Here is a 19,056-nt window from a genome sequence, read left to right as displayed (position 1 = left end):
AGCACTTCCAACATCACTAGTGGCAGTTCACATAGGTCCCATGGTATTATTCAAGATTTATGGTATTGCACTAAACATAATAAGAAATAAGAGGAAACCATGAGATCACTTTTTACTGTAATATACAATTTACTGGAGAGATGAACTGCTCATTTTGAGATGATTAGCATCACTTGGAATTTTAAGCAGATATTCACACACATGAGCTCACCACAATAGTGACAGGAGATAGCTATTAAATTATTACAGTAGTGCAGCATGTACTACAGTTAACTTTATGCAGTTTTAATTTAATATTGCATCTTTGTTTTACATTTCTCTTCACTGTGAATGTACAGTCTGTGTTTGTGTGTGTAAGTTTTGATAAGTTTTACCTTTTTATAATAAATTCATATATTTTATGGTAGTAAATGATAAAATAGACTAATATCTACATATATTTTATGCATTCATGATATACCTACATTTTTCTTAATTGTTTGATATTTCTAGGCTACATGGCTTATCTGTGAGCTTTTTCACATGTAAGTGGACCCATGCAGTTTAAACCTGTGTTGTTCAAGGGCCAACTGTATTGTAATTTGCAAAAAAAACACCTAAATTATATCTTGAAAATGCTTCTTCTCTTATTTCAACTTATATATTTTTTATATCCACTCAGCTTGCTCTTGAGATGATAAATACAATAGAATGATCATCAACAGATCAAGTCAATGTGGAATCCAAAATGAAGTAATATCTAACAGCCTTGTAAAAGCACGTGTATCAAGACTTCTTGCAGAGACTTTCTTTCCAATGTGGTTTTCTCTAGAAAGGAGAAAGTTGTTCTGTTTTATTTAAGTTATAGGGGGTGGGTATTGTGTATAGGATGGGTAGGAAACTGTCTTCGATATTTTCTACTACAATTTTTTTAGTTCAGTCAGCAGAATTTTATTATTTTAGTACCAAAGGAATTCTGAATCATGTTTTCATCTCAAAGTATTTTCTAACGTCCCTGTAACTTCTATCCCCACTGGTTTTTATGAGTGTGCTGTTTAATTTCCACACATTTGTGAATTTTCCAGTTTTTCTCATTACTGATTTCCCCGTTTCATTTTTTTGTGACCTGAGAACATTTCATATGACTTTATCTTTCTGTTGATACATGATTTTTTAAATTTTTATTGAGACCTGTTTTGTGCCATAATGTATGATCTATCCCAGAAAATGTTTCATGACCACTTGAGAAAAATGTGTATTCTGCTGATTTTAGGTGGGGTGCTTTGTATATATCTGCTAGGAGTTTGGTTTATGTCTTTCCAAGTCCTCTAATTCTTGATCTTTTGTCTGGTTGTTCTATCCATTATTGAAAGTGGTACACTGAAGTCTGAAAACATTGTAGAAATATCCATTTCTCCCTTCAGTTCCATCAATTTTCACATCATATATTTGGGGACTAGCTGTGTAATATCTGTACCGTTATATCTTCTTGATGCATTGACTCTTTTGTCAATATATAATATCATTGTTTGTCTCTCGTCAAGTTTTTACCTAAAGTCTATTTTGTCTAATATTAATACAGTCACCTCAGTTCTCTTTTTTTACATCCTGCATGGAATAATTTTTTTTCCATTTTTTCACTCAACATTATTTTTGTCTTTGGATTGCAAATAAGTCTCTTATAGACAGCATATAGTTGGATCATGCTGTTTTATCCATTCTGCCAACTTTTGCCTTTTAACTGGAGAGCTTAATTATTTGCATTTAAATTAATTCCTGATTTAGAAAAGGCCTTGCTTCTTTCACTTTGTGATGTGTTTTCTACATGGCTTATCTTTTTTGTTCCTAGGTCTCTCGATTAATGCCTTCTTTTCTGTTTGACGTTTTTGTAGCATACCTGTTTTGTTTTTGTTTCCATTTTGAGACAGGGTCTCACTGTCACCCAAGCTGGAGGGCAGTGGTGTGATCTCAGCTCACTGCAACCTCTGCCTCCTGAGTTCAAGTGATTCTCATGCCTCAGCCTCCCAAATAGTTGGGACTACAGGCATGCACCACCATGCCCAGTTAATTTTTGTATTTTTAGTAAAGATGGGGTTTCACCATGTTGGGCAGGCTGGTCTCAAACTCCTGACCTAAAGTGATCCACCCACCTTGGCCCTCCCAAAATGCTGGGATTACAGGCATAAATCACATGCCTGATCTGTAGTGTACCATTTAAATTTTCTTCTTATTCCCTTTTCTGCATATTTTATTTTCTTAGTGATTAACCTTGGAATACAGTTAACATCTTTTTTCTTTTTTGAAATGAGGTCTCATTCTGTCACCCAGGCTGTAGTGCAATGGTGTGATCTTGACTCACTGCAGCCTCGAACTCCTGGGTTCAAGTGGTCCTCCAGCCTCAGACTCCTGCATAGTTAAGACTACAGAAATGTGCCATCACACCCAGCTAATTAAAAAAAAAAAATGTAGAGACAGGGTCTCTCTATGTTTCCCAGGCTGTTCTCAAACTCCTGGCCTCAAGCAATCCTCCTGCCTCACCCTCCCAAAGTGCTGGGATAACAGATGTGAGCCACCACAGCTGGCCTATTTTTCCAAATACTACTGTGAAAAAATTTAAAGATGCAAAAGTGTTGAATAGTATTAATTCAAACTATATTATAATACATTAAAGAAGTTAATATAGTCTGAATTAATACTAACCTAGCTTCTACAGTATAAAATATCCTGCCCCCATATATCTGTCCTTCTCCCTTTAGGATTTGAAAAAATTACATCTTTATACATTGTGTGCCCCATTAACATAGATTTATAATTATTTTATTCATTTTTCTTTAAATCATATAGGAGTTATGAGCCAATAATACAATAATATTGGCTTTTGTGTTTGCCTATGTAGTTACTTTACCAGTGTTCTTTATTCGTTTACATGGCTTCAAGATACTATTTACTGTCTTTTCACTTCTGCTTGAAGTATTTTGTATTTCTTGTAGGGCAGGCCAACTAGCAATGAACTCCCTCAGTGTTTGTTTATCTAGGAATATCTTAATTTCTTCTTAATTTTTGAAGGATAGTTTTGCCAGATATAGGATTCTTGGCTAACAGGTTTTTTTTTTTTTTAATTATTTCGTTACTTTAAATATGTCATCATACTGGCTTCTGGAGATCATGATTTCTGATGAAAAGTGGGTTATTAATCTTTTATAGAGCCTTTGTACATGAGGAGTCACTTCCTTTTGCTGATTTTGAGCCTCTCTTTGTCTTTTTATGGTTTGATTATAATGTGTCTTGGTATGGATCTCTATGCATTTATTCCTCTTGGAGTTCCTTGAGCTTCTTATATGTGTAGACTCACGTTTTTATGTTTGAGAAGTTTTTGAACATTATTTCTTCAAATATTCTTTATACTCCTTTCTCTCTCCTCTCTTATCATGACTCCCATTGTGCATATGTTGATATGCTTGATGGCATCCCACAGATATCTTAGTTCTACTTATTTTTCCTTCTGCTCCTCAGATGGAATAACTTCAATTTACTTATCTTAGTTCACTGGTTTTTGTGCTTGCTTAAATATGCTGTTGAAATCCTCTAGTGAATTTTCATTTCAGTTATTGTACTCTTCAGGTCCAAAATTCATGGTTTTTAAATAATTTCTACCTATTCAGTATCTTATTTTCAGACATCATTCTCCTGGTTTTATTATTATTTTTGTTCATGGTTTCCTGTTGCTCTTTGAGAACATTTAAGACAGTTTATTTAAAGTCTTTGTCTAGTCCAGTGTCTATGTTTCCTTGGGGACAGTTTCTGTTCATTTATTCTGGGAATGGACCATAATTTTTTATTTGCATGCTCTGTTTTTTTTTTGTTGTTGTTGTTGTTTTATAATGTGGTATCTCTTAAAGTCAGATTCTTCCTCCTGCTCAGTTTGTTTTTATCTTATTGTGGATTATAATGGTTTGTTTAGTGACTGTTTAATTGTGTCTCCCAAAAAGATACGTAGAAGTCTTAACCTGTGAACACGACCTTACTTTGAAATAGGGTTTTTGAAGATGCAGTCAAGATGAGGGCATTAGGGTGTACCCTCATTCAGTATGACAATGTCCTTATTAGAAGAGTAACATACCATATCAAGACAGAAACACATGGGGAGAATGCCATGTGACCACAGGGGCAGAGCTTGAAGTGATACAGCTAAAAGCCAAGGAATATCAAAGATGAATGGATACCACCAGAAGCTACTAAGAGGTAATGAAAGAGAGCATGGCCCTTCTGACACTTTGATTTTGGAGGTCTAACCTGCAGAAAACTGGGAGAAAATAAATTTTTATTGTTCAAGCCACCTAATTTTGTGCCATGTGGTAACGGCAGCTCCGGGAAATGAATAGTGAGTTTTCTAAATGACTTTTTTTTTTGTAAAACTGACATTTCCTGTATTGTGTGGTATCTAAGGCCTCTATTCTTTTCACTTATTTTTACCCATTGTGTTAACAGGGATTTCCTTGAATGTCTGGATGAAAAACAAACAAAAAAGGAAAAATATTTGCCCACTCTTTGTGCAATGACTCTGTGTTGGAGCCCTCTTTCAATGCTTAACCAGGCCATTTACAACTCTGCCAAAGCCTTCTCTTATTGCTTGCACTAAGCCGAATATCAGTCAGTGGTAAAAGCCTGCAGTCTTTTCAGGTCATTTCTGAACATATGTTCTCCTCTGAGCATGTGCGTGCCTTTCTAAATTTCCTGGTGTATGTAGAGAGCTTTTCAATACCCTACTTCCTCACAGAATCTCTCTCCCCAGATTTTCCTCCCAAGTTGTCATCCTGTATACTGTTTGCTTCAACAGTAATCTCTCACCTTAAGTGACAGTGGGTTGTTCATTTGCCTTTCAGTGATTTAGAGGAAGGTACTCTTCAATTAGCCACTTTTCCACCATGATAGAGTTCCAAGTCAGATAAGATAAAACCAAGTGACTTGCAACAGTCCTTCAAGTAGCCCTCAGACAGTTCAAAACAGACAAATACAATTGAGAACAAGGTCTGCTCCACTGCCGCTGGAGCGAGGGATCAGTGTCCTACACTGGGAATATAGGCTGTCACCTTCAAGACCATCACCCAGCTGCAGAGAAAAGTAAATCAAGGGCAAACGAAAGCACCACAAAGCTCCCCTACTATTTTTAAGCTGCTGTTTTCTCTATTCAACATTCCCTGGGTTGTTGTAAACCTTGGACTACTTTTCAGAGTTCTGATGACATTGAATCTGACAGGTTTTTTAAGACCATTTTTGTTTTGTTTCTGTGGAAGGATGGGCCCTTGAAGCTACCTAATCCATCTTTTCCCTGACATTACTTTGCCATTTTTTTTTTAATACTTTAAGTTATGGGATACATGTGCAGAACGTGCAGGTTTGTTACATAGGTATACACATGCCATGGTGGTTTGCAGCACCCACCAACCCATGATCTACATCAGGTATTTCTTCTAATGCTATCCCTCCCCTAGCACCTCAACCCCTGAAAGGCCACAGTGTGTGATGTTCCCCTCCCTGTGTCCATGTGTTCTCATTGTTCAACTCCCACTTATGAGTGAGAACATGTGGTGTTTGGTTTTCTGTTCCAGTGTTAGTTTGCTGAGAATGATGGTTTCCAGCTTCATCCATGTCCCTGCAAAGGACATGAACTCATCCTTTTTTATGGCTGCGTAGTATTCCATGGTGTATACGTGCCACATTTTCTTTATCCAGTCTATGATTGATGGGCATTTGGGTTGGTTCCAAGCCTTTGCTATTGTGAATAGTGCTGCAATAAACATACGTGTGCATGTGTCTTTACAGTAGAAAGATTTATAATCCTTTGGGTATGTACCCAGTAATGGGACTGCTGGGTCAAAGGGTATTTCTGGTTCTAGGTCCTTGAGGAATCACCACACTGTCTTCCACAATGGTTGAACTAATTTACACTCCCACCAACTGTGTAAAAGCATTCCTATTTCTCCACATCCTCTCCAGCATCTATTGTTTCTTGACTTTTTGATGATCACCATTCTAACTGGCATGAGATGGTCTCTTATTGTGGTTTTGATTTGCCTTTATCTAATGACCAGTGATCATGAGCTTTTTTAATGTTTCTTGGCCACATAAATGTCTTCTTTTCAGAAGTGTCTGTTCATATTGTTTGCCCACTTTTTGATTTTTTTTTCCTAGTAAATTTGTTTAAGTTCCTTGTAGATTCTGGATATTAGCTCTTTGTCAGATGGATAGATTCCAAAAATTTTCTTCCATTCTGTAGGTTGCCTGTTCACTCTGATGATAGTTTCTTTTGCTGTGCAGAAGCACTTTAATTAAATCCCATTTGCCAACTTTGGCTTTTGTTATCACTGCTTTTCATGTTTTAGTCATGAAATATTTGCCCATGCCTATGTCCTGAATGGTATTGCCTAGGTTTTCTTCTAAGGTTTTTATGGTTTTAGTTCTTATGTTTAAGTCTTTAATCCATCTTGAGTTAATTTTTGTATGAGGTATAAGGAAGAGGTCCAGTTTCAGTTTTCTGCATACAGCTAGCCAGTTTTCCCAACACCATTTATTAAATAGGGAATCCTTTCCCCATTGTTTGTTTTTGTCAGGTTTGTCAAAGATCAGATGGTTGTAGATGTGTGGTGTTATTTCTGAGGCTTCTCTTCTGTTCAATTGGTCTGTATATCTGTTTTGGTACCAGTACCATGCTGTTTTGGTTACTGTAACCTTGTAGTATAGTTTGAAGTCAGGTAGCGTGATGCCTCCAGCTTTGTCCTTTTTGCTTAGGATTGTCTTGGCTATACGGGCTCTTTTTTGGTTCCATATGAAATTTAAAGTAGTTTTTTCTAATTCTGTGAAGAAAGTCAATGGCAGCTTGATGGGGATAGCATTGAATCTGTACATTACTTTGGGCAGTATGGTGGCCATTTTCACGATATTGATTCTTCCTATCCATGAGCATGGAATGTTTTTCCATTTGTTTGTGTTCTGTCTTATTTCCTTGAGCAGTGGTTTGCAGTTCTCCTTGAAATGGTCCTTCATATCCCTTGTAAGTTTTATTCCTAGGTATTTTATTCTCTTTGTAGTAATTGTGAATGGACATTCACTCATGATTTGGCTCTCTGTTTGTCTATGATTGGTGTATAGGAACGCTTGTGATTTTTGCACATTGATTTTGTATCCTGAGACTTTGCTGAAGTTGCTTATGAGCTTAAGGACATTTGGGGCTGAGATAATGGGGTTTTCTAAAAATACAATCATGTCATCTGCAAATAGAGACAATTTGGCTTCCTCTATTCCTATCTGAATACGCTTTATTTCTTTCTCTTGCCTGATTGCCTTGGCTAGAACGTCCAATACTATGTTGAATAGGAGTGGCAAAAGGGCTTCCTTGTCTTATGCCAGTTTTCAAAGGGAATGCTTCTAGCTTTTGCCCATTCAGTATGATATTGGCTATGGGTTTGTCATAAATAGCTCTATTTTGAGATACGTTCCATCAATACCTAGTTTATTGAGAGTTTTTAGCATGAAGGGGTGAATTTTATTGAAGGCCTTTTCTGCATTTATTGAGATAATCATGTGGTTTTTGTCATTGGTTCTGTTTATGTGATGGATTACGTTTATTGATTTGCATATGTTGAACCAGCCTTACATCCCAGGGAGGAAGCTGACTTGATCGTGGTGGATAAGTTTTTTGATGTGCTGCTGGATTTGCTTTGCCAGTATTTTATTAAGAATTTTCACATCGATGTTCATCAAAGATACTGGCCTGAAATTTTCTTTGTTTCATCTCTGCCAGGTTTTGGTATCAGGATGATGCTGGCCTCATAAAATGAGTTATAGAGGAGTCCCTCTTTTCCTATTGTTTGGAATAGTTTTGGAAGGAATAGTACCAGCTCCTCTTTGTACCTCTGATAGAATTCAGCTGTGAATTTGTCTGGTCCTGGGCTTTTTTCGGTTGGTAGGCTATTAATTACTGCCTCAATTTCAGAACTCTTTATTGGTCTATTCAGGGATTCAACTTATTCCTGGTTTAGTCTTGGGAGGGTATATGTGTCCAGGAATTTATCCATTTCTTCTAAATTTTCTAGTTTATTTGCACAGAGGTGTTTTATAGTATTCTCTGATGGTAGTCTGTATTTCTGTGGGATCAGTAGTGATATCCCCTTTATCATTTTTTATTGGGTCTATTTGATTCTTCTCTTTTCTTCGTCTGACTAGTGGTCTGTTTTGTTAGTCTTTTCAAAAAACCAGCTCCTGGATTCATTGATTTTTTGAAGGGTTTTTTTGTGTCTCTGTCTCCTTCAGGTCTGCTCTTAGTTCTTTCTTGTCTTCTGCTAGATTTTGAATTTGTTTGCTCTTTCTTCTCTAGTTCTTTTAATGGTGATGTTACAGCGTCGATTTTAGATCTTTCCCGCTATCTCCTGTGGGCATTTAGTGCTACAAATTTCCCTGTAAACACTGCTTTAGCTGTGTCCCAGAGATTCTGGTACATTGTGTCTTTGTTCTCAATGGTTTCAAAGAACTTATTTCTGCCCTAATTTTGTTATTTACCCAGTAGTCATTCAGGAGCAGGTTGTTCAGTTTCCATGTAGTTGTGCAGTTTTGAGTGAGTTTCTTAATCCTGAGTTCTACTTTGATTACACTGGGGCCTGAGAGACTGTTTGTTTTGATTTCTCTTCTTTTGCATTTCCTGAGGGATGTTTTACTTCCAATTATGTGGTCAATTTTAGAATACATGCTATGTGGCACTGAGAAGAATGTATATTCTGTTGATTTGGGATGGAGAGTTCTGTAGATGTCTATTAGGTCCACTTGGTCCAGAGCTGAGTTTGTCCTGAATATCCTTGTTAATTTTCTGTCTTGTTGATCTGTCTAATATTGGCAGTGGGGTGTTAAAGTATCCCAGTATTATTGTGTGGGAGTCTTAAGTCTCTTTTTAGGTCCCTAAGAACTTGCCTTATGAATTTAGGTGCTCCTGTATTAGGTGCATATATATTTAGGATAGTTAGCTGTTCTTGTTGCATTCATCTCTTTACCATTATGTAATGCCCTTGTCTTTTTTTTTTTTTAATCTTTGTTGGTTTAAAGTCCGTTTTATCAGAGACTAGGATTGCAACCTCTGCTTTTTTTTTTTTCTGTTTGCTTGGTAAATATTCCTCCATCCCTTTATTTTGAGCCTATACTTTGCCATTCTTAAAACAGCTTATCCTTAATGGATTTGAAATTGGAATATTGTCAGGTACAATTGGACTGGAATGGGGAGCAAAATGTAGCAATAACTCCTGTAGTTCAAATACCTGGCAAAATGAGGTCTCTGTAACTCTAGGGGGTACAGGGGAGATGGAGACAACTGGGGATAACAGAGGATTGGATCAGTGAGCTAATGCTGGAGAGAAGAAAATGAACAAAAGTCCACAATATGAACTACAAGATAGTTCTCATTATGGAATTCAGGAAAAAGAAACTGTATCTTCACTGTTCTCATTGTGAAGGCTAGAGTTAGTCAATGATAGAAATAGGCTTTTAAGACCTTTATTCTGGATGAAAGCAGGACAAGGGAAACAACCATTGACAAGAAAAAATAAAACAGCATTGCAGTCTCTCAGGGATGAAAATACCATCCTGAGCAGCAGCAAATAACATATATGGGGTCTGTGGACTGGGTCTTTGTTAGGTTTTAAAACTGTGTTGTTAAACGTGTGTTTAATTTTTCTTTTCCAGTGGTGAGTCAAAACACAATGGCCGATTAACAATACTGTTCCCATGGAGTGAGGCTGTAGGGAAATGTAATACTTTCTAAAATTGTATAAATACAAAAATATGGATGTGTAATTGTCTATATGTATTATAAATGAGATAATACTGAGACTCTAATCAAATAATTAAACTAGGCAAATGAAAAAATAAGGCACATTAATGCATCTGCGCAATTTGCTTTAAATTTTTTTCTATACTAATACATTTACATGGTACAAAATTAAAATAATATAAACAATATACGTTGAGAACTCATCCCATTCTGACCCAAGGTTGTTTGACTATACCAAAAGCCCATGTACCACATGTAATCTTTGTGTTAGTTTTTTTGTTGGTTTGGTTTTTTGAGATGGAGTCTTGCTCTGTCACCCAGGATGGAGTGCAATGGCACAATCTTGGCTCACTGCAACCTCTGCCTCTTGGGTTCAAGTGATTCTACTGCCTCAGTCTCCCAAGTAGCTGGGATTACATATGTGCACAGCCATGCCTGACTGATTTTTGTATTTTTAGTAGAGACGGAGTTTTACCATGTTGCCCAGCCTCGTCTCGAACTCCTGACCTCAAGTGATCTGTTTGCCTCGTCTTCTCAAAGTGTTGGGATTACAGGCGTAAGTCATCATGCCCGACCAGTGTTAGTTTTTCATGTATACTTTCAGTGGGTCTTTGTGCATATGAAAAATTCAAGAAGCATATATTTACTTAAGTTAAAACCTAACATTAAACTCTTAATAATGCATACTGTCCTATGTGAAAGTGTGATTTATTTTTTCTCAATTGAATCTTTAATTGCAAATTAAAGTACAAAGATTTGAATATGAATGACATTACTGAACAACAAAATATAACCAAAGACAAAAGATATACAAATGAGCTTTTTCTAATGTATTAAAATATACACCCTTCCATCCTTTGGTTTATTACATGAAGAGTGTAGTAAGAAACAAGAGTTTCTAGGTGAATGAATATATTTCTGGGGATTTTCAATGGTAGTATCTGTATTTTTAAAATAAAATTTAATTTTAATTTTATTTTAATTTTTTAAAATTAAAAATACAGATTGTTTAAAAACAATCACACCTAGACACATCACATTCAAACTGCAGTAAATTCAAAATAAAGAGAAAATGTTGAAGGCAGCCAAAGGCAGGGGATTGGTGGGGAGACACAATACATACAAAGAAACAAAGATGAGAATTACAGGACACTTCTCATTAGAAACTATGCAAACTAGAATACAAACAGTATAGAAAGAAAAAAAATCAACACATAATTCCATACCCAGCAAATATATCCCTCAAAAATGAAGACATAATGAAAACTTTTTAAGACAAAAACTGAGAAAATTCAGTAGCAGCCAACCAGCAATACAAGAAACATTAAAGAAAGTTCTTCAAACAGAAAGGATGCTAAATAAAATTTGGTAAACATGTAAAGTAATGAAGATTTCCAGAAGCAGTTAAGAATTTAACTTTTAATTGCTCTGAGAGACACTTGACTCCCTAAAGCAAAAATAATAGCAATGTACTGTGGCTTTATAGCATATGCAAAAGACAAATGCTTGACAACAACTGGACAAAAGTTTGAAGGGAGGAATTGGGAGTGTACAGTTGTATAAGTAGTACATATTCAAAATCTCAGGAATCACCACTAAAGAACTTATTGATGTAACCAAACACCACCTGTTTCCCAAAAACCTAGTGAAATAAAATAAATAAAATGGTATATATTATTTAAAGAGAGGCTGTCATTAACTATAGATGTATATTGTAAATTCTACAGTAAATGCTAAAACAATTATGAAAAGAGGTACAGGTTGAGTACCCCAATCTGAACATCCAAATGCTGCAAAATCTGAATTTTTTTGAGTGCTGACATGACAACTCAAAGGAAATGCTGATGGGAGTGTTTTGGATTTCAGATGTTCAGACTGCAAATACTCAACTGATAACTACAATACAAATATTCCACAATCCGAAAAAATCTGAAATCCTAACACTCCTAATCCCAAACAGTTTGGGTAAGGGATATTCAACCTGTATAAATAAGCTAATTGTGGATACAATATGAAATCATTTTTTAAAATTAGCAAAAAATGTATAACAAGAGGAAAAGAAATGAAGACAGAAGGTAACCAAAAACATATTTATATCTAACCATATCAATTACTAAATGATATATAAATGTCATAAACATACCAATTATAACAGAAATCATCAGATTGGAGAATAAAGCAACAATAATCAAATTAAAGCTGGAGTGGCTATACTATTATTAGGCAAACATGAATAAAATGCTATAGTGGTGATATTCAAAGCAAACAAAGTAGGCATCAAAACAAGGATTATTACCAGAAATAAGAGGGGCATTAAATAATAATAAAGAGGCAAATTTACCAAAAAGACATAAAATTAAATGTGTATGCACAAAACAACAAAGCTTCAAAATATACAAAGCCAAAACTGATAAAGACAAAGACTAAACAACCCACAATTACAGTTGGAGACTTCATTCTCATTAATCAATAAAACAAATAGGAAGAAAACCTGTAAGTCATGATGAAATCTTGCCACAATGAAAAAGAAAACATACACCAAGATGGATCATACTCTGGGCCATGTAATTCACTGCACCAATTTAAAAGAATTGAAACCACACACAGTATATTCTCATATCACAACAAAATTAAATGAGAATCAATAACAAACCAATCTCAGGAAAGTCCCCCAATACTCATGGAAATTAAATAACCCATGGGTGAAAAAAATAACCCATGAGTTACAAGAGAAAAGGGAAAATAACTTAAATCAAATAAAAATAAAAAGATAACATATCAGAACTTGTAGAACGCCACTAAGGCAGCATTTAGAGAAAAATTTACAGCATGAAAATGCTTCTATTGGAAGAGAAGGAACTTACATCAATTATCTAAGCTTTTTTAAGCTTAATAAACTTAATTAAAAAAAAAAGCTGGGTTCAATGGCTCACACCTGTAATCCCAGGATTTGGGGGAGGTCAAGGCAGGAGAACTGCTTGAGCCCAGGAGTTTGAGACTAGCCTGTGTGACAGAGTGAGACCCTGTCTATGAAAAAAGAAGAAAAAAAAAAAGAAAATTAAACCCCTAAGCAAGAAGGAAGAAAACAAACAAACAACAACAAAAAAAGAAAGCAGAAATCAACCAAACTAAAAGGGGAACAATGTTGAAAAAATAAAATAAATAAACTTTGAAAAGAACAAGAAAACAAAACAGAAATTACCAATTGTAGGACTGTATTATGATTACAGATCCTAATGATAGGCCAGGCGCAGTGGCTCACGCCTGTAATCCCAGCACTTTGGGAGGCTGAGGCAGGTGGATCACTTGAGGTCAGGAGTTTGAGACCTGCCTGGCCAACATGGCAAAACCCCATGTCTACTAAAAATACAAAAATTAGCTGGGCATTGTGGCAGGTGCCTGTAATCTCAGTTACCCAGGAGGCTGAGGCAGGAGAATCGCTTGAACCTGCCTGGGAGGCAAAGGTTGCAAATAAGTGCAAGATCACGCCACTGCACTCCAGCCTGGGAGACACACACACACACACACCAGATCCTAATGACATTAAAATGAAAATAAATATTATGAAAAACTTTATGCCATACGTGACAATCTAGATGAAATAGACAATTTATTTAAAAAAGAAAACCTACCAAAATTCATTCAAGAAGAAATAGACATCCTGAATGTTCCTATACCTATTAATGACATTGAATTCAAGTTAAAACACCTCCAGAAACACCACCACCAGGTTTAGGCCTCTTACATGTATCAAACATTTAAGGGAAAAGAAACTACCAACACCACACAAACATTTTGAGGAAAAAGAAGAAAATAAAGAGGAGAAAAATACTTTCCATTTTATAAGGCTAGCATTATCTTGTTACCAAAATTAGAAAAATGCATGAAGAAAGGCAACAGATCAATATTCCTCATAAACATAGACACAAAATTCCTCAACAAATACCAGCAAGTAGAATATATGAAAAGAATACTGCACCATGACTAATTGGTTTATCTCAGGAATGCAATGTTGTTCAAACATTTTAAAATGAATGTAATTCACCATATTAATAGACTAAAGAAGGAAAACTCTTTAATCATCTTAGTAGATGCAGAAAAAGCTCTTAAGGAAACAAGCAAAGAAACAAAAACCGTATTGGAAAAGAAGAAATAACTGTCTCCATTTGCATACAACATGATTATGTATAAAGAATGAAAAAGTTACCAGAACTAATCAGTTTCAAAAGGTCCTGAGATGCAATGTTAACATACAATGTTAACATAAATAAGTTGCATTTCTATATACTATTATGAACAAATAGAAACTTACAATAGAACAAAATTTTCAGGAATTTTTTAAGTACAAGTCTAACAAAACATAGGCAATATCTGTGTACTGAAAAATACAAATCACTGACAAAGTAAAAGACCTAAATAAGAGAAGAGACATGCCATGTTCACTGATTGGAAGACTAAAGAAGTCAAATCTTCTAACACGCTTCCCATTAAAAGCCCTGCAAATATTCTTTAAAACAATCAACAAGATGGTTCTACAACTTACACGAAAAAGCAAAAGAACTAGAATAGCGCCGGGCGCGGTGGCTCACGCCTGTAATCCCAGCACTTTGGGAGGCCGAGGCGGGCGGATCACAAGGTCAGGAGATCGAGACCACGGTGAAACCCCGTCTCTACTAAAAATACAAAAAATTAGCCGGGCGCGGTTGTGGGCGCCTGTAGTCCCAGCTACTCGGGAGGCTGAGGCAGGAGAATGGCGTGAACCCGGGAGGCGGAGCTTGCAGTGAGCCGAGATCGCGCCACTGCACTCCAGCCTGGGCGACAGAGCGAGACTCCGTCTCAAAAAAAAAAAAAAAAAAAAGAACTAGAATAGCTAAAGCAATTTTGAAAAAGCAAAGTTGGAAGACTCGTGCTACCTGATTTAGAGAGAGTTACTATAAAGCTATGTTAGTAATCAAGAACAACTGGCTGTGTATGGTGAACAGACATAAAGATCAACAAGCAAGAATAGAGAGTTCAGAAATAGGCCCACTCGTATATGGTCAACTGATTTTTGACAAAGATGCAAAGTCAATTCAATGGAGAAAAGATCATTTTTTCAATAAATGGTGTTGGCATAACTGGACATCCATAGTTTTAAGATGAATAAACATGTTTTATATTATATGCAAGTATTAATTAAAAATGGACCATACATCTGTATGTAAAACCTAAACTCATAAAATTAGAAGAAAACATAGGAGAAAGTCTTTGAGACCTTGGATTAGGCAAAGGTTTCTTAGATATGACACCAAAAGCATGATACATCAAAGAAAATTATAAATTAGACTTCATAAAAATTTTAAACTTCTGCTTAACCACAGAGTGAAAAAATTTTACAAATCACATACCTGATAAAGCACTTGTATCAATAATATACAAAGAACCCATAAAACTCAATAAGAAAACAAGTAACCCAATAAAAAAAAATTGGGCAAAGTATTTAAATAGACTTTACCAAAGATATGATAGTGGAAAATCAGAACATGCAAAACATGTTTAGAAAAATGCAAATTAAAAACACAGTAAGATACTACTAGGGTAGAATAGCTAAAAGAGACCGACCATTATACATTTTGATGAAAATGTGAAGAAAACATGTACACTGCTGATGAAAACATAAAACAGCACACTCACTTTGGTAAAGTGGAAATTCCTTAAAAAGTTAAACACGGCCGGGTGCAGTGGCTGTAATCCCAGCACTTTGGGAGGCCTAGGCAGGTGGATCACAAGGTCTGGAGTTCGAGACTAGCCTGGCCAGCACGGTGATACCCCGTCTCTACTAAAAATACAAAAAATTAGCCGGGCATGATGCCGCATGCCTGTAGTTCCAGCTACTTGGGAGGCTGATGCAGGATAATTGCTTGAACCCAGCAGGCAGAGGTTGCCACACCACTGCACTCCAGCCTGGGTGACAGAGACTCCATCTCAAAAAAAAAAAAAAAAAGTTAAACACAATGTTTGGGGTGATGGGCATCCCAACTACACCGATTTGATCATTACACATTGTACACATGTACTGAAATACCACAGGTACTCCTCCAAATTTGTATAACTGTGATAAATAAAAATACTAAATTAAAAATACAATAAAAGTCATACATATACTTACCATATGATCCAGTTATCCAATTCCTAGCTATTTATCCAAGATAAAATATATAGTCTAGAGTTATATATGGTGTGTGTATATATATATTTCTGGACTATACATATCTCCATGCAAACACTTGTACACAAACAAGTGTTGACAGCATGTCATAGCATTTATAATAGCCAAGTTTGAAAACAACTCAAATCCCCATCAATAGATGGATTAAAAAAAAATTGTGGTATATCTATACAATTACAGTAATGATCAATAATGAATAATTAATTATATACAGACAACAAGGATGAATCTCTTTCTGCCAGAAGTTAGGGAAAAAAAGAGTATATACTGTATGGTTTTCATTTGTTAGGATAGTAGGAAATGCAAACTACTCTACAGTGACAGAAAGCAGATCAGTGGTTGCTCAGGGATTGGGGAGGAGCAGAATGGAGATTAAAAGGGAGATATGAGGTGACTTTGAAGAATGATGGGTATTTTTGCTATCTTGATTGCGGTGATGGTTTCAAAGATACACATATTAAAACTTTAAAAATCGAACACTTTAAATATGTACAGCTTATTGTATGTTAATTATACCTCAAAACTTAAAAGGGGGAGGGAAAAAGAGAAGAGAAATATGGGTATAAATTGCTGAAGGGCTCTCCAACTTACAATTTTCAAGTAAATGGCTATCCTAAAACCTGCATTTTTAAGATGATTATTATCTCTGAGTCAGGGCCCCAGGCCGGAGTGCAGTGCAACAGCACAACTCACTACAGCCTCAACCACCTGGGCTCTAGCAATCCTCCCACTTCAGCCACTCAGCCTGTAGCTGGGACTACAGGTACGTGACACCATGCCCGGCTAATTTTTTGATTTTTTTTTTGTAGAGATGGGGTCTCACTGTGTTGCCCATGTTGCTCTTGAACTCCAGGGCTCAAGCCATTCTCCTGCCGCAGCCTCTGAGAGTGCTGGGATTACAGACATGAGCCACCATGCCTGGCAAAAGCTGCATATTTTTAAATAAACCTGATTTTGTGGAGGAACTACCAAGTAAATAGTTTCAGATAAGTCCTAAAAAGGATTCCTTCCTCAAGTGGACTGCAAAATTATAGTTGGAAGAGGTACATTCAGTTAGGTTACATCTGCTAGGTTAAAGCTTCAAACATGGCTTTTTCAACATTTGAGTTAATTTTTCAGTATTGGTTCAATCATCAAACAAGAAGAAATACTTTAAAATGGCATCAACAAGGTCAGAAATGTAATCAAGGAAGTAGGAAACACAAAACATATCTCTTAGATGGGGGTGTCCAATCTTTTGGCTTCCCTGGGCCACACTAGAAGAACTGTCTTGGGTCATACATAAAACAACCGATGAGCTTTAAAATTTTTCAAAAAAAAAAAAAATCTCATGTTTTAGAAAGTTTATGAATTTGTGTTGGGCCACTTTCAAAGCTGTCCTGGACTGCAAATTGGACAAGCTTGCCTTAGATTATTAACTTATTATAGGAAAAGCCTGAGTTGAAATGGAGCAAAACACTTCCTAGGCAAATTTGGTACTTTTTGAAGGATATTCCATTCTTATATTTGTACTTTATTCATGTGAAATGGGATGCATGCTCTACAGAATGTAAACTTAGGCATTCTGGCCTTGCAATGTAATTTATGCAGATAGCATTTAAGAGTAGCTTTGAAGTCAGCAAGATAGACCTGAGTTCAAACTGTGGTTGTGGCATTTACTACTGACTGACTTAGGGAAGGTACTTAAACCTGTAAAACCTAAGTTTACTTACAAAAAAAAACAAACAAACATAACATTTATTCATAGAATTGCAGATTAGCTACACATTGGACACACAGCACATTGCTTCATACATGGTCCTAATTTTCTCTAAAAAAATATGCTTGTGTTTTCTTATGTCAATTTGAGCATTTCTTTAAACCTAAAAGACTTGAGAAGTGCTGAATTGAGATAATACATATCTGTAGTACGTATGTATCTCAGAAGCAAGGCTTCCGAGAAACTAAAATTTGCTTAGACCAGGGAATGGCAAACTTCCTAAAAAGGGCCAGACAGTAACGTTTTGGGTCTTGTGGGCCACAGATGGTCTCTGTAGCATATTCTTTTTTTTTCCTTATAACTCTTTAAACATTTAAAATCTCAGCTCTCGTGTTGTACAAAAGGAGAACACAGGCTAGATTTGGCCAGCAGGCTATAGTTTACTGATCTCTTGTTTAGACATTTCTAGTATAAGTTAGCAGATATCTAGTAATAGTGACATCTATGTTGAAAATAATAGTTAACACTATACAGATCTTACTATATGCCAGGCATATAGTTTTAACCCTTACCACAGAACTAAAAGATATTATCCTCAAACATTGACAACACAAGCAAATTGAGGAATAGAGAGGTTAAGCATTTTGTCTGCAGTTACACAACTAGCAAATGGCTACACTGAACAAGAAAGTCTAATTCCAGGGTTGGCTTTTTCTTTTTTTCCTTTTTTTTTTTTTGAGATGGAGTTTCACTCCTGTTGCCCAGGCTGGAGTGCAGTGGCACGATCTCAGCTCACTACAACATCCACCTCCTGGGTTTAAGCAATTCTCCTGCCTCAGCCGAATAGCTGGGATTACAGGCGCCCACCACCACACCTGGCTAACTTTTTGTATTTTTAGTAGAGACAGGGTTTTACCATGTTGGCCAGACTGGTCTGGAACTCCTAACCTCAGGTGATCCACCCACTTTGGCCAGCCAAAGTGCTGGGATTAAAGGCGGCAGCCACTGCACCCAGCCAGCTTTTTCAAGATGGGGTCTCACCGTCACCCAGGCTGCAATGCAGTAGTGCAATCACAGCTCACTGCAGCTTCAAACTCCTGGGCTCAAGTGATCCTCCCGCCTCAGCCTCTTGAGTAGTTGAGACTATAGGTGTGAACCACGGTGCCTGGCTGAGAGTCTGCTATTATACTATACTACTTTGTTACCAATCTTCTGACTTGGTCTCTTTAACACTAGTTTCTCCTAAAATGTCTTGGTCCTCTCAAGAAGCAGTAGAGGGATGCGGTTTGAGACTTTGTCAAACTACCTCTGAGAAGGTTACGAAGAGAATGAGAGGTAAATAAAGCAATATTCATC

At 36.4% G+C, this 19,056-nt stretch overlaps 1 protein-coding gene across 3 annotated transcripts in view; it reads right to left on the bottom strand.

Moving 5' to 3' along the window:
* Positions 1–19,056, bottom strand: part of ZNF227 (zinc finger protein 227) — a 40,976-nt gene that overhangs the window by 896 nt on the left and 21,024 nt on the right. The window lies entirely within an intron of this gene.

This window comes from Macaca mulatta, chromosome 19 (assembly GCF_049350105.2).
Source record: "Macaca mulatta isolate MMU2019108-1 chromosome 19, T2T-MMU8v2.0, whole genome shotgun sequence".
Taxonomy (NCBI): Eukaryota; Metazoa; Chordata; class Mammalia; order Primates; family Cercopithecidae; genus Macaca; species Macaca mulatta.
Note: the sequence above shows the minus strand (reverse complement) of the source record. Positions and strands in the feature narration are given on the sequence as shown.